The sequence below is a fragment of the Sturnus vulgaris genome, unplaced genomic scaffold (assembly GCF_052056855.1).
Source record: "Sturnus vulgaris isolate bStuVul1 unplaced genomic scaffold, bStuVul1.hap1 Scaffold_156, whole genome shotgun sequence".
NCBI classification, from domain to species: Eukaryota; Metazoa; Chordata; class Aves; order Passeriformes; family Sturnidae; genus Sturnus; species Sturnus vulgaris.
The window spans coordinates 3,226,014-3,238,513 of NW_028276073.1; positions in this window are offsets into that span (position 1 = coordinate 3,226,014).

Consider the following 12,500-nt stretch of genomic DNA (forward strand, 5'->3'; position numbering starts at 1 on the left):
CCGCGCGGGTCCCAGGCCCGACACGCGGTGCGGGGGCTTGGCTGTGCGCGGGCGGCGGCGGCGGCGGCGGCGGCGGCAGCGGCGGCGGCGGCGGCGGCGGCAGCGGCGGCGGCGGGTTTCCCTTCACCGCGCGCGCGCGCGGTGAGAGGGGGATCCGTTTGCTGCCGTCTCCAGGCGGCGAGGTAGACCTGGTGCCGGCGGGGACCCGGGGCGCCGCGCGCCGCACCCATCGCGCCCCATCCACAAGCGTCGTTGGTCGGCGTTTGGGGGGCCAAGACGGTGGCACGCGGAGCCCGGTTCGGCGCCCTGCCGTCCTGGCAGGTGCTGGGTAGACCTGTTGCCCTCGGCCGGCCTTTGTACCTGACGGCCGAATGCTGGGTAGACCTGTTGCCCTCGGCCTGCCGTTTTACCGGCCGGCCTAATGCTGAGTAGACCTGTTGCCCTCTGCCGGCCGTGTTACCGGCCGGCCTAATGCTGGGTAGACCTGTTGCCCTCGGCCGGCCTTTGGACGTGGCGGCCTAATGCTGGGTAGACCTGTTGCCCTCGGCCGGCCTTTGTACCTGACGGCCGAATGCTGGGTAGACCTGTTGCCCTCTGCCGGCCGGCCTAATGCTGGGTAGACCTGTTGCCCTCGGCCGGCCTTTGGACGTGGCGGCCGAATGCTGGGTAGACCTGTTGCCCTCGGCCGGCCTTTGTACGTGGCGGCCGAATGCTGGGTAGACCTGTTGCCCTCGGCCGGCCTTTGGACGTGGCGGCCTAATGCTGGTTAGACCTGTTGCCCTCGGCCGGCCTTTGTACCTGACGGCCGAATGCTGGGTAGACCTGTTGCCCTCGGCCTGCCGTTTTTACCGGCCGGCCTAATGCTGAGTAGACCTGTTGCCCTCTGCCGGCCGTGTTACCGGCCGGCCTAATGCTGGGTAGACCTGTTGCCCTCGGCCGGCCTTTGGACGTGGCGGCCGAATGCTGGGTAGACCTGTTGCCCTCGGCCGGCCTTTGTACCTGACGGCCGAATGCTGGGTAGACCTGTTGCCCTCTGCCGGCCGGCCTAATGCTGGGTAGACCTGTTGCCCTCGGCCGGCCTTTGGACGTGGCGGCCGAATGCTGGGTAGACCTGTTGCCCTCGGCCGGCCTTTGGACGTGGCGGCCGAATGCTGGGTAGACCTGTTGCCCTCGGCCGGCCTTTGGACGTGGCGGCCTAATGCTGGGTAGACCTGTTGCCCTCGGCCGGCCTTTGGACGTGGCGGCCGAATGCTGGGTAGACCTGTTGCCCTCGGCCGGCCTTTGGACGTGGCGGCCTAATGCTGGGTAGACCTGTTGCCCTCGGCCGGCCTTTGGACGTGGCGGCCTAATGCTGGGTAGACCTGTTGCCCTCGGCCGGCCGTGTTACCGGCCGGCCTAATGCTGGGTAGACCTGTTGCCCTCGGCCGGCCTTTGGACGTGGTGGCCGAATGCTGGGTAGACCTGTTGCCCTCGGCCGGCCTTTGGACGTGGCGGCCTAATGCTGGGTAGACCTGTTGCCCTCGGCCGGCCTTTGGACGTGGCGGCCGAATGCTGGGTAGACCTGTTGCCCTCGGCCGGCAGTGTTACCGGCCGGCCTAATGCTGGGTAGACCTGTTGCCCTCGGCCCGCCGTGTTACCGGCCAGCCGAATGCTGGGTAGACCTGTTGCCCTCGGCCGGCCTTTGTACGTGGTGGCCGAATGCTGGGTAGACCTGTTGCCCTCGGCCGGCCTTTGGACGTGGCGGCCTAATGCTGGGTAGACCTGTTGCCCTCGGCCGGCCTTTGGACGTGGCGGCCTAATGCTGGGTAGACCTGTTGCCCTCGGCCGGCCTTTGGACGTGGCGGCCTAATGCTGGGTAGACCTGTTGCCCTCGGCCGGCCTTTGGACGTGGCGGCCTAATGCTGGGTAGACCTGTTGCCCTCGGCCGGCCGTGTTACCGGCCGGCCTAATGCTGGGTAGACCTGTTGCCCTCGGCCGGCCTTTGGACGTGGTGGCCGAATGCTGGGTAGACCTGTTGCCCTCGGCCGGCCTTTGGACGTGGCGGCCTAATGCTGGGTAGACCTGTTGCCCTCGGCCGGCCTTTGGACGTGGCGGCCGAATGCTGGGTAGACCTGTTGCCCTCGGCCGGCAGTGTTACCGGCCGGCCTAATGCTGGGTAGACCTGTTGCCCTCGGCCCGCCGTGTTACCGGCCAGCCGAATGCTGGGTAGACCTGTTGCCCTCGGCCGGCCTTTGTACGTGGTGGCCGAATGCTGGGTAGACCTGTTGCCCTCGGCCGGCCTTTGGACGTGGCGGCCTAATGCTGGGTAGACCTGTTGCCCTCGGCCGGCCTTTGGACGTGGCGGCCTAATGCTGGGTAGACCTGTTGCCCTCGGCCGGCCTTTGTACCTGACGGCCGAATGCTGGGTAGACCTGTTGCCCTCGGCCGGCCTTTGTACCTGACGGCCGAATGCTGGGTAGACCTGTTGCCCTCTGCCGGCCGTCTTTCCGGCTGGCCTAATGCTGGGTAGACCTGTTGCCCTCGGCCGGCCCTGGTACCGGCCGGCATAATGCTGGGTAGACCTGTTGCCCTCGGCCGGTCTTTGTCTCTGGCCACCCGCGGCGTGGTAGTCCTGTTACCGTCGGCCGGCCTTGCAGCCCGGCCGCCGCGCGATGGCGCCCCGTCTCTTCCATCGGACGCGCGGCCCCCTTGTCGTCTCTGCAGCGGCGAGCACGCCTTCGGCGGTCGGCCTGCACGTCCGGCATGACCGCGGGCACTGGCAGCCCAGCAGGCAGCCCTGCTCTCGCGTCTTCTTCCCCCCGGCGAAAGGCGGGGCGTGAAGGCGGGCGACTTTCGGTCCCAGCCGTGCCCAGGTGTCCCTGCCGGCTCCGTGCGCCAGCATCCACTGGCGAGCTCCGCCGGCCTCTTCCCCAGCCGCGGCCCCTGTCCGCTCCGCCGTCATGGTGCCGGCACCCCACTTCCCCAAGCGCTCCCCGACAGGAGCAGGCAGCGTTGTCGCGCCCCCTCCCCGTGCTCGAATGGACCGCGGCCCTGCTCCGGGCTTCATTTCTGCAGCGCGCTCGCTCGCTCGCTCGCTCGCGCGCTCCCTCCCTCCCCCCCCCCTCCCCCCTCCCCCCGGCCGCCCACCCGCCGCGCTGCCGCCCTGCCGCAGGCTTGAGCGGCGCCGGGGCGGAGGAGGAAGGAACGCCACCAAAGCAAAAGGCTCCGAGAAAGCTGAACAGAGAGCTTCTTTGACCAGGGACAGACGGCGCCAATCATCCCGCCGCCATCCCTGCTTGTGCACCAGGCTCTCCGCCTGCCGACCTCGGCATCAGCCTCCCGCCGCCGCCGTGTAAACTGCCCGGTGGGACCGTGGGCGGGGGCAGGAAGAGGCTGAAAGTGCTGCCAGGGAGGCTGATGGCGGAGGGCGGGGTCGCCCCCAACCGACAATGGGCAGGGCCCGAGGCAGTCTGAAAGCGCTGCCAGGGAGGCTGATGGCGGAGGGCGGGGTCGCCCCCAACCGACAATGGGCAGGGCCCGAGGCAGTCTGAAAGCGCTGCCAGGGAGGCTGAGGGCGGGGGGCGGGGCGCCCCCAACCGACAATGGGCAGGGCCCGAGGCAGTCTGAAAGCGCTGCCAGGGAGGCTGAGGGCGGGGGGCGGGGCGCCCCCAGCCGACAATGGGCAGGGGCCCGAGAGAGTCTGAAAGCGCTGCCAGGGAGGCTGACGGCGGGGGGCAGGGCGCCCCCAGCCGACAATGGGCAGGGGCGGGGAAAGTCTGAAAGCGCTGCATGGGAGGTTGATGGCGGAGGGCGGGCTCGCCCCCAGCGTTAATGGGTGGCTGCGGAAGACGGGGCAGGGACAGGGAGAGGGCAGGCGGCTTCGTGCCGGCCCCGGGCGCCTCGACAGCGAGCCCTCACGGCCCCCCAAACCCGCGCCGAGGCCCCAAGAGCTCTGCAGACCTTCCGCGGAAGAACCGGCCCGAAAGCGGCCACCCGCTTGCCGACGGCGGCGCCGGTCGCCTCGATGCAGCCGCCTCCGTGGGGCGGGAAGGGGCAGGGCGAGTTGTGCCAGGGCGCGGCGGCTTTGGGCCGAGTTTCGCTGCACGTACGTGCTTCCCCTGGCTGTGCTGCGGCCCGTGAGGTTCTGTTTTGTGGTGGGGGGGGGCTCTGTAGGTAGGGTCTCTGGGGGACGGGGGAGGAGGCGTGGGGTAGGGAGGACGCCGTTTGGGGGGGTCAGTGTGTCAGCAGGGCGAGAACCGGGCACAGGCCCTCCGTCAGCTCGGCTGTGGGCCCAAAGGGATCACAAATAAGATTTGGCAAGAGTTTTGTTTTCCGGAAAAGATTTTCTTTCCGAGTAAATAGAAGAGGCAATCATTCAAAAAAGGCAAAGAGGAAATGAAACAAATCAAATCAAATCAAAACAAAACAAAACAAAACAAAACAAAACGAAATAAAATAAAATAATAAAATGAAATGAAAAGAAATGAAATGAAATGATGAAATAAAATGTTGTCGAAAATATGTCTTGGTCTTGAAATCGATTCTGCCGGGCGGGGCAAGGCTGCTGGAGCACTTGGGCTCCGGAGCGTTAAGAGGCTGTGGGGTTTCCCCGGCTCCGAGATGGTACAAGGATGCCTCGTCTACCCGGATCCGCGAAACGTGGCCCGTCCCGCGGCGGCCAGGTCGACGCGGCTCCGGGGCCGGTGGCGTGGGACCGCCGTCGCCGGCGAAGGCGCAGCGGCGGCGGCCGTGGCCGCGACGACCAGGTCTACACGACTCCGGGAAACTTGGCCGGTCCCGCGGCGGCCAGGTCTACTGGGCTCCGGGATGGGCGGCCGCCGTGGCCGCGGCGACCAGGTCTACCCGCCTCCGGGACCGGCGGCGTGGGTCCGCCGTCGAGGGCGAGGGCGCTGCGACGGCCGCGGCGACCGGGTCTACCTAGCTCCGGTGCGACCCGGGCTGCGTGCAGCATGGCGAAGGTAGACCTGTGGTCCGCATCACGGCGTGGGCAGACCTGGTGTCCGCAGCATGGAGCGGGTAGACATGTTGTCCGCCGCATGGAGTGGGTAGACCTGTTGTCCGCGTAATGGAGTAGTTAGACCTGGTGTCCGCAGCTTGGAGTGGGTAGACCTGTTGTCCGCAGCAAGCCGTGGGTAGACCTGGTGTCCGCAGCATGACCTGGGTAGACCTGGTGTCCGCAGCTTGGTAGACCTGTTGCCCGTTTCATGGCTGGGTAGACCTGGTGTCCGCAGCAAGCCGTGGGTAGACCTGGTGTCCGCAGCTTGGTAGACCTGTTGCCCGTTTCATGGCTGGGTAGACCTGTTGTCCGCAGCATTGAGTTGGTAGACCTGGTGTCCGCAGCATGCCCTGGGTAGACCTGGTGTCCGCAGCTTGGTAGACCTGTTGCCCGTTTCATGGCTGGGTAGACCTGTTGTCCGCAGCATTGAGTGGGTAGACCTGGTGTCCGCAGCATGCCCTGGGTAGACCTGGTGTCCGCAGCTTGGTAGACCTGTTGCCCGTTTCATGGCTGGGTAGACCTGGTGTCCGCAGCAAGCCGTGAGTAGACCTGTTGCCCGTTTCATGGCTGGGTAGACCTGGTGTCCGCAGCATGCCCTGGGTAGACCTGGTGTCCGCAGCTTGGTAGACCTGTTGCCCGTTTCATGGCTGGGTAGACCTGGTGTCCGCAGCAAGCCGTGGGTAGACCTGGTGTCCGCAGCTTGGTAGACCTGTTGCCCGTTTCATGGCTGGGTAGACCTGGTGTCCGCAGCAAGCCGTGAGTAGACCTGTTGCCCGTTTCATGGCTGGGTAGACCTGGTGTCCGCAGCATGCCCTGGGTAGACCTGGTGTCCGCAGCTTGGTAGACCTGTTGCCCGTTTCATGGCTGGGTAGACCTGTTGTCCGCAGCAAGCCGTGAGTAGACCTGTTGCCCGTTTCATGGCTGGGTAGACCTGTTGTCCGCAGCATGCCCTGGGTAGACCTGGTGTCCGCAGCTTGGTAGACCTGTTGCCCGTTTCATGGCTGGGTAGACCTGTTGTCCGCAGCATTGAGTGGGTAGACCTGTTGCCCGTTTCATGGCTGGGTAGACCTGGTGTCCGCAGCTTGGTAGACCTGTTGCCCGTTTCATGGCTGGGTAGACCTGGTGTCCGCAGCATTGAGTTGGTAGACCTGGTGTCCGCTACATACCCTGGGTAGACCTGGTGTCCGCAGCTTGGTAGACCTGTTGCCCGTTTCATGGCTGGGTAGACCTGGTGTCCGCAGCATTGAGTTGGTAGACCTGGTGTCCGCAGCATGCCCTGGGTAGACCTGTTGTCCGCAGCTTGGTAGACCTGTTGCCCGATTCATGGCTGGGTAGACCTGGTGTCCGCAGCAAGCCGTGAGTAGACCTGTTGCCCGTTTCATGGCTGGGTAGACCTGGTGTCCGCAGCATGCCCTGGGTAGACCTGTTGTCCGCAGCTTGGTAGACCTGTTGCCCGTTTCATGGCTGGGTAGACCTGTTGTCCGCAGCAAGCCGTGAGTAGACCTGTTGCCCGTTTCATGGCTGGGTAGACCTGGTGTCCGCAGCATGCCCTGGGTAGACCTGGTGTCCGCAGCTTGGTAGACCTCTTGCCCGTTTCATGGCTGGGTAGACCTGTTGTCCGCAGCAAGCCGTGGGTAGACCTGGTGTCCGCAGCATGCCCTGGGTAGACCTGGTGTCCGCAGCTTGGTAGACCTGTTGCCCGTTTCATGGCTGGGTAGACCTGGTGTCCGCAGCAAGCCGTGAGTAGACCTGTTGCCCGTTTCATGGCTGGGTAGACCTGGTGTCCGCAGCATGCCCTGGGTAGACCTGGTGTCCGCAGCTTGGTAGACCTGTTGCCCGTTTCATGGCTGGGTAGACCTGGTGTCCGCAGCAAGCCGTGAGTAGACCTGTTGCCCGTTTCATGGCTGGGTAGACCTGGTGTCCGCAGCATGCCCTGGGTAGACCTGGTGTCCGCAGCTTGGTAGACCTGTTGCCCGTTTCATGGCTGGGTAGACCTGGTGTCCGCAGCAAGCCGTGGGTAGACCTGGTGTCCGCAGCTTGGTAGACCTGTTGCCCGATTCATGCCTGGGTAGACCTGTTGTCCGCAGCAAGCCGTGGGTAGACCTGGTGTCCGCAGCTTGGTAGACCTGTTGCCCGATTCATGCCTGGGTAGACCTGTTGCCCGCAGCATTGAGTTGGTAGACCTGTTGCCCGTTTCATGGCTGGGTAGACCTGGTGTCCGCAGCATTGAGTTGGTAGACCTGGTGTCCGCAGCATGCCCTGGGTAGACCTGGTGTCCGCAGCTTGGTAGACCTGTTGCCCGTTTCATGGCTGGGTAGACCTGTTGTCCGCAGCATTGAGTTGGTAGACCTGGTGTCCGCAGCATGCCCTGGGTAGACCTGGTGTCCGCAGCTTGGTAGACCTGTTGCCCGTTTCATGGCTGGGTAGACCTGGTGTCCGCAGCTTGGTAGACCTGTTGCCTGTTTCATGGCTGGGTAGACCTGGTGTCCGCAGCAAGCCGTGAGTAGACCTGTTGCCCGTTTCATGGCTGGGTAGACCTGGTGTCCGCAGCATGCCCTGGGTAGACCTGGTGTCCGCAGCTTGGTAGACCTGTTGCCCGTTTCATGGCTGGGTAGACCTGTTGTCCGCTGCAAGCCGTGAGTAGACCTGTTGCCCGTTTCATGGCTGGGTAGACCTGGTGTCCGCAGCATTGAGTGGGTAGACCTGGTGTCCGCAGCTTGGTAGACCTGTTGCCCGTTTCATGGCTGGGTAGACCTGTTGTCCGCAGCATTGAGTGGGTAGACCTGTTGCCCGTTTCATGGCTGGGTAGACCTGTTGTCCGCAGCAAGCCGTGGGTAGACCTGGTGTCCGGAGCTTGGTAGACCTGTTGCCCGATTCATGCCTGGGTAGACCTGTTGTCCGCAGCAAGCCGTGGGTAGACCTGGTGTCCGCAGCATGCCCTGGGTAGACCTGTTGTCCGCAGCTTGGTAGACCTGTTGCCCGTTTCATGGCTGGGTAGACCTGTTGTCCGCAGCAAGCCGTGAGTAGACCTGTTGCCCGTTTCATGGCTGGGTAGACCTGGTGTCCGCAGCATGCCCTGGGTAGACCTGGTGTCCGCAGCTTGGTAGACCTGTTGCCCGTTTCATGGCTGGGTAGACCTGTTGTCCGCAGCAAGCCGTGGGTAGACCTGGTGTCCGCAGCATGCCCTGGGTAGACCTGGTGTCCGCAGCCTGGTAGACCTGTTGCCCGTTTCATGGCTGGGTAGACCTGGTGTCCGCAGCAAGCCGTGGGTAGACCTGGTGTCCGCAGCATGCCCTGGGTAGACCTGGTGTCCGCAGCTTGGTAGACCTGTTGCCCGTTTCATGGCTGGGTAGACCTGGTGTCCGCAGCAAGCCGTGAGTAGACCTGTTGCCCGTTTCATGGCTGGGTAGACCTGTTGTCCGCAGCATGCCCTGGGTAGACCTGTTGTCCGCAGCTTGGTAGACCTGTTGCCCGTTTCATGGCTGGGTAGGCCTGGTGTCCGCAGCATGCCCTGGGTAGACCTGGTGTCCGCAGCTTGGTAGACCTGTTGCCCGTTTCATGGCTGGGTAGACCTGGTGTCCGCAGCAAGCCGTGGGTAGACCTGGTGTCCGCAGCTTGGTAGACCTGTTGCCCGATTCATGCCTGGGTAGACCTGTTGTCCGCAGCAAGCCGTGGGTAGACCTGGTGTCCGCAGCTTGGTAGACCTGTTGCCCGTTTCATGGCTGGGTAGACCTGTTGTCCGCAGCATTGAGTTGGTAGACCTGTTGCCCGTTTCATGGCTGGGTAGACCTGGTGTCCGCAGCATTGAGTGAGTAGACCTGTTGCCCGTTTCATGGCTGGGTAGACCTGGTGTCCGCAGCTTGGTAGACCTGTTGCCCGTTTCATGGCTGGGTAGACCTGGTGTCCGCAGCATGCCCTGGGTAGACCTGGTGTCCGCAGCTTGGTAGACCTGTTGCCCGTTTCATGGCTGGGTAGACCTGGTGTCCGCAGCAAGCCGTGGGTAGACCTGGTGTCCGCAGCTTGGTAGACCTGTTGCCCGTTTCATGGCTGGGTAGACCTGTTGTCCGCAGCATTGAGTTGGTAGACCTGTTGTCCGCAGCAAGCCGTGGGTAGACCTGGTGTCCGCAGCATGCCCTGGGTAGACCTGGTGTCCGCAGCTTGGTAGACCTGTTGCCCGTTTCATGCCTGGGTAGACCTGTTGTCCGCAGCAAGCCGTGGGTAGACCTGGTGTCCGCAGCATGCCCTGGGTAGACCTGGTGTCCGCAGCTTGGTAGACCTGTTGCCCGTTTCATGGCTGGGTAGACCTGGTGTCCGCAGCAAGCCGTGAGTAGACCTGTTGCCCGTTTCATGGCTGGGTAGACCTGGTGTCCGCAGCATGCCCTGGGTAGACCTGGTGTCCGCAGCTTGGTAGACCTGTTGCCCGTTTCATGGCTGGGTAGACCTGGTGTCCGCAGCAAGCCGTGAGTAGACCTGTTGCCCGTTTCATGCCCTGGGTAGACCTGGTGTCCGCAGCATGCCCTGGGTAGACCTGGTGTCCGCAGCTTGGTAGACCTGTTGCCCGTTTCATGGCTGGGTAGACCTGTTGTCCGCAGCAAGCCGTGGGTAGACCTGGTGTCCGGAGCTTGGTAGACCTGTTGCCCGATTCATGCCTGGGTAGACCTGTTGTCCGCAGCATTGAGTGGGTAGACCTGGTGTCCGCAGCATGCCCTGGGTAGACCTGGTGTCCGCAGCTTGGTAGACCTGTTGCCCGTTTCATGGCTGGGTAGACCTGTTGTCCGCAGCAAGCCGTGAGTAGACCTGTTGCCCGTTTCATGGCTGGGTAGACCTGGTGTCCGCAGCATGCCCTGGGTAGACCTGGTGTCCGCAGCTTGGTAGACCTGTTGCCCGTTTCATGGCTGGGTAGACCTGTTGTCCGCAGCAAGCCGTGGGTAGACATGGTGTCCGGAGCTTGGTAGACCTGTTGCCCGATTCATGCCTGGGTAGACCTGTTGTCCGCAGCATTGAGTGGGTAGACCTGGTGTCCGCAGCATGCCCTGGGTAGACCTGTTGTCCGCAGCTTGGTAGACCTGTTGCCCGTTTCATGGCTGGGTAGACCTGTTGTCCGCAGCAAGCCGTGAGTAGACCTGTTGCCCGTTTCATGGCTGGGTAGACCTGTTGTCCGCAGCATGCCCTGGGTAGACCTGGTGTCCGCAGCTTGGTAGACCTGTTGCCCGTTTCATGGCTGGGTAGACCTGGTGTCCGCAGCAAGCCGTGGGTAGACCTGGTGTCCGCAGCATGCCCTGGGTAGACCTGGTGTCCGCAGCTTGGTAGACCTGTTGCCCGTTTCATGCCCTGGGTAGACCTGTTGTCCGCAGCTGGGTAGACCTGTTGTCCGCAGCAAGCCGTGGGTAGACCTGGTGTCCGCAGCATGCCCTGGGTAGACCTGGTGTCCGCAGCTTGGTAGACCTGTTGCCCGTTTCATGGCTGGGTAGACCTGTTGTCCGCAGCAAGCCGTCGGTAGACCTGTTGCCCGTTTCATGGCTGGTAGACCTGTTGTCCGCCGCCGGCCTGGAAGTACTCCAAGGGGTCGCTGTTTCTCGCTGCCTCCGGCTATGTCATCGTAGAAGGCGGCGTGCGCCACTGCGCCCCCTCGGTCACGTACATCGGTTCTCTTTCCGGCCTCCGCCGCTTCGGGCCCATCTGTCCGTATTATGGGAACGAGGTGACGGGCCGTATCCCCACAGGCTGTTGCTGTGCCTGTGTCCGTGGCGGAGAAGGGCGGACGCGCGTGCGGTCGCCAGGGCCAGAAGAACACCGCCGATGTCGGGGCGAGTCGCGTGGCTTCGTCCGGCTTCCCGTCTTACCCAGTTCGACTGGGACAGGTTAGCCCAGAGAGAGAGACCGATGCGATCCGAGAGCCGCTCCCCGGCCCAGGCGAGGCTGCGTGCTCAGTCGGGGGAGAAGCGAGAAAGCCCCCAGAGAGACCGATGCGATCCGAGAGCCGCTCCCCGGCCCAGGCCGAGGCTGCGTGTTCAGTCCGGGGGAGAAGCGAGAAAGCCCCCAGAGAGAGCGATGCGATCCGAGAGCCACCGCGCTCCCCCGGCCCAGGCGAGGCTGCGTTGTTCCAGGCGGGGGAGAAGCGAGAAAAAGGCCCAGAGAGAGGGCGAGAAAGCCGCGAGTGTGTCCCGCTCCGGCCCGGCTGCTGCCGGTTTCGTGACAACGGGGAGCCGGGCGCCTGCTCGCTCCCCCGGGGATGGTGGCGGGCGAGGCGGCGGCGCCTCGCCCCTTTTCTGCCCGGCCTTAAGCCGGGGCCCCGCCCGCTCGCCGGGTGCGGCATTTCTTCGGCTGTCGGTCCCGGTGCACGCTGGTGGCCGGCAGCCGGGGCTGGATTTCTGTGGGGCCGGCCCGGGGTTGTGTTGAGCCTGCCCGGGCTTTCCCTGGCCCCCCTCCCCGAGAGCCCCCCGGGCGTGGCTCGCTTGGCCGAGGTTGGCTGCGCCTCGTTTCCCGCTCCCGACCTGTGTTGCCAGAGTTGTGTCCGTATCGAAAGGGCAGCGGGGGACATGCAGTGGGGCGTGTGGCCTCGCCTCTCGGCTTCGCTTGCTTGCCTGCGAAGGGGGGCTCGGTGACGGGAGTGTCCGGCCCTGCCGTGTGTTGTTGAAGTCGTCCCCCTTCCTCGGCCCTAAGCCGGGGACCCGCGTGTAGCGGGCAGAATTTTTCCGGGGCGGCGGTCGGCCGCGGTGGCCGGCCGTGTCCCCCCCCCCAGGACGGACCCCGCAACCCAACAGAGAGCGAGCGAGCGAGTGAGCCCCCGAGAGTGTGTCGTGGGCGGGGCGGCGGCGCCTCGCCCTTTCTCGGTATCGGCCGGGCGCGATCGAGGCACCGTGCCGGGGCGGCCCGTGGTGTCTGGCCTGCCCCGGCTGCCGTGGTTGCCGTTGCCGGCGGGGGCTGGGTTTTGCGAGCGGCTCCGTTCTTTTTTATTAAAGCGTGCCGGTGTGCGGGGCAGTGTGGGGGTGCCCGCCCGGCCTCCGTTCTTTTTCTCTCGCGGCCCTAAGCCGCGGCACCGAGAAGCGCGCGCTGACGAAGGGTCACGGGCCGCCACCGAAGCGAAAGCGAAAGGCGAGAGAGAAGGGCTGGCTGTGTTGGCGAGTGAGAAAAGAGACCGTATGTCCGGTGGTTGGAGGGGTTTTACGGGAGGAGTTGAGAGGCGCGTTCTCGCCCCCACCCCTGGCTCGTGACCCCCGTGGCTAGCACGGGTCGTGCGACGCATGGCGTGCTTTTTTTTTTAGTTTTTTTTTTGGTGCGGTGGCTTGCCCTTCCCCCCGGCTTTTTTTCCGGGTGGGAAGCCGATCGCTGCGAGGCGGGCGAAAGCCGGTGGCCCGCGGCGTGGTCGGTGGCAGCTGCTCCGTTTTCCGTTGTCTTGCGGCCCGCGGGCGGGTGGCGGCACCCCCCGCTCTCTTCCTCTGCTGCGTGATCGATCCCGAAGGTTGCAAGCGGCCCGCCGGCGTCGGGGGCCTAGGGAGCGTCG